The 3325-nt window shown below is 53.3% G+C and overlaps 1 pseudogene; it reads left to right on the top strand.

Moving 5' to 3' along the window:
* Positions 1 to 961: 961 nt before the first annotated feature.
* On the top strand, positions 962 to 2489 carry LOC116548129 (annotated as a pseudogene).
* Positions 2490 to 3325: the final 836 nt, after the last annotated feature.

Genomic DNA, 3325 nt, shown 5'->3' on the forward strand with positions numbered 1-3325 from the left:
AAGGTTTTGGGTTCAAATACAGCAGAAGATGAAGAACAGAGGAATTAAAAGAGAGAACCCCTCCTCAAAGGGTGCCTGGGCCTGTTCCTTGGCAGTTTGGGTGTATTTGCAGTATCGATCTGAAATGCTGTAGCTCCACGGACGGGATGTGTTTTAGGATGCAGTCCTCATCTTCTGCATTAGACACGCCACCTGGGCAGCCTTGGTTTCTGCTCCCCCTCCACTGGCCACCTGCCCTTTCATTGCTTTTAGGGAATAGGAAACAATTTTCAACATTGAAACTTGCCAGGGTTTCTAAGAACCTGTCTGTGGATGGGCTGCCTAAAGATCATTGGGGAAGACTTTTTAAATACAGATTTTCTGTTGCAAGAATTTATAATTCTCTAAATCTACATTAAGGTCTAGAAAGAATGAAGAAGGCCTAAAGAATCTGCACGTATTAAGAGTTTTTCCGAGTTCCCCGACCAGAGAGAAGGAGCGGGCGCACGGGGAGCAGAGGTCGTGGCAGGCAGCGGAGGCACCAGGAGCGGCTGAGCAACCCCGCAGCCCCTTCGGACCCCTCCCCACTCCCAGGCCCGCGGCCCGCACCTATGGCCCCTGCACGCCCAGACAGCTCCCCGGACTCCGTGCCCTGCGGCACCCACCAGTTCTCCGCCGTGGCAGTCTCACCGAGTGGCACCTCCTGCCCACTGCCCTGGCCACAGCCCCGGCGCCCAAGGAAGCAACTGAGGCGACCATGACAGCGGCGGAGGACGCTGCTGAGTGGAAGAGAGCGCAGCCCACCCCCGGGCCTACTTACTAGCCTTGCTGATTGTCTGTTTTTATGAGATTGTCTACTTTTCTAAGAACTTTTGTAAACAAAGAAACTTTTTTAAAAGGATGACTCATTTATGTTTAATCCAAAGAAGAAGGATGTCTGGCAACATGGGGTTTGGGGTTTTGGCTTCGTTTTTAATTCTCTTCGTTGACTTTGGGGCTCGGGTGCCCCAGCTGCTGCGGGCTCCCAAGGACCTTCTGGGCCCCCACATTAATGAGGCAGCCACCTGGCGAGTCTGACAGGGCTGTCAGCGAGGCGCTGCTCCCACCTTTCTCCACGTTGGTGTCTGGCAGGGCGGGAAGGGAGAGGACACTTCGTTAAGCAGGTGCTCCAAATAACCTGATTAACCGCTGGCAGGAGGAGCTCTCCCACATGAAGGACTTCCCCCAATGCGTCCTGGCCACCCCAGGACCTGGTGGCGGCGACCGTGGCCACAGACCTGCCGGAGCCACTGCAGCTTGCGGCGTAGCAACCTGGCCCCCTGTCCCGGAGAGAGACCGAGGAGTTCAGCGATCTCCTGGACCTGGACCTTATCCACTCCAATTCGCTGTCCATCAGCAGTCGGTGGCCGCCACTGTGTCCTTGTTAGCATCAGCGTCTTCCTCGTCGTTCCCGTCGAGGAGCGGCCCTGCCACGCGCCCTCCACCTGCAGCTTCAGCCGTCCGATGCCTGCGGGGGCGACCCAGGCGTGGGGACCACACGGGCGGAGGCCTCCTCCATGGCAGCAAGTCCGCTCCCCCTCCGACGGCTCCTTTCAACCTGGAGGACATCCACGCCGTGAGCCCCTCAGGCGGCTCCGTGGCGGAGCTCCTGCAGCCGCAGTTGAAGCCGGTGTCCATTCCACCGCCACAGCTGCAGCCAACACCGCCAGGTGTTGGGGTGACGGGGAAGTTCGTGCTGAAGGCATCGCTGAGCGCCCCCAGCATCGAGTATGGCAGCCGGTCGTCCTCAGCCTCAGCGAAGACGGCCCTGACAGCAGCCACCTGGTGGTGGTGGTGGTGGCGGCCCCCACAACGTCTGCCTGTGGCGCCTGCACCCCAAGTTCAAGCAGGATGAGTCCCCTTGTGCACCCACTCGGGCGCTGGATCCCTCCCAGCCATGGCCACTGGCGGGCTGCACACGACGTCCTCCTGGGGCAGCAGCTCCCGACCCTGGGACCTGAGGAACTGCTGAGCAGCAGGGACTGTCGTCACCCTGCCCTGCCACTTCCCTGGCTTCCATCCCCACCCGGGGCCTGATTACCCATCCTTCCTGCCTGACCGAGGCAGCCACAAGTCCTGCCGCTCCGTTACCAAGAACTCACGCTGCCCACCCGGTTCCTGCCTGCCGGAGGAGCCCAAGAGAAACAGGGGAAGACAATCATGGCCCAGAAAAGGACCGCCACCCACACTTGTGATTATGCGGGTTATGGCAAAACCTACACAAAGAGTTGCCATCCCAAGGCACACCTGCAAACCCACACAGGTGAGAAACCTTACTGCGGTGACCGCCGCGGCTGTGGATGGAAGTTCGCCTGCTCAGATGAACTGACCAGGCACTACCGTAAACACACTGGGCAACGCCCGTTCCGGTGCCAGAAATGCCACCGAGCATTTTCCAGGTCAGACCACCTCGCCTTACACATGAAGAGGCATTTTTAAATCCCAGACAGTGGATATGACCCACGCTGCCACGGGAGAATTCACGGTTTTTTTGTTTGTTTTTTACCTTTTCACCTGGTCTTCCTGATGAGGGGCAGAGCCCAGCCAGAAAGCACTAAATTCATGGTCAAGTTCCCAGCTGAGTCAACTTGTGAGTGGACGATCAGGAAAAATGAGAAATCCAAAAGACAAAAATCAAAGAATGGATGGCATCTGTGACTGGATCTTCTATCATTCCAATTCTAAATCCGACTTGAATATTCCTGGACTTACAAAATGCCAAGTGGGTAATTACCCCCTTTCTCTAAGCAAGGTGTAAAAAGGAATCAAGCCCCTTCTTCTCTCCAAGAGAATTTCGAGCATTAGCCATCTCTCGGTCACCAGCAATAAAGGACTCCTGATTCTATCTCAGAGTGTGGTGCTTTCCTTACAACTCGCTTGGTTACAATATTAGCAGTGTGAAAACAGACTAACACCGGCAGACATAGGTCTAAGTTAAATGAAAATTGACAGAAGAAGCAATGTCACCTGAACAGTAAGCATAAGGGGGTTGAAAGTGTTATATTGCTACCAGTTATATTACTACCAGTAAAGAAGAGATTTTCAAATAAAATGTATTACCAAAGATTAAAAGAGACATATCATAATAACGAAAGCATGAATCCAACAAAAAGACATGCAATCAGAAATCCGCCCAATAGCTTAACTTCAGAGTTCACAAAAAAATGGACAAAATTACAGAGAGAAATGGAGAATTCTATGAGCATGATAAGATATGTTAAAACTTTAACAATAAATTTAAAAACTGTAGAAAATTCCAACAAAGAAGTAGAAAAACAAAAAGCATTAACCACACAGATTTATGTAT

This window comes from Sapajus apella, unplaced genomic scaffold (genome assembly GCF_009761245.1).
Source record: "Sapajus apella isolate SASKATOON/1434 unplaced genomic scaffold, GSC_monkey_1.0 scaffold7309, whole genome shotgun sequence".
In the NCBI taxonomy this organism is placed as follows: domain Eukaryota; kingdom Metazoa; phylum Chordata; class Mammalia; order Primates; family Cebidae; genus Sapajus; species Sapajus apella.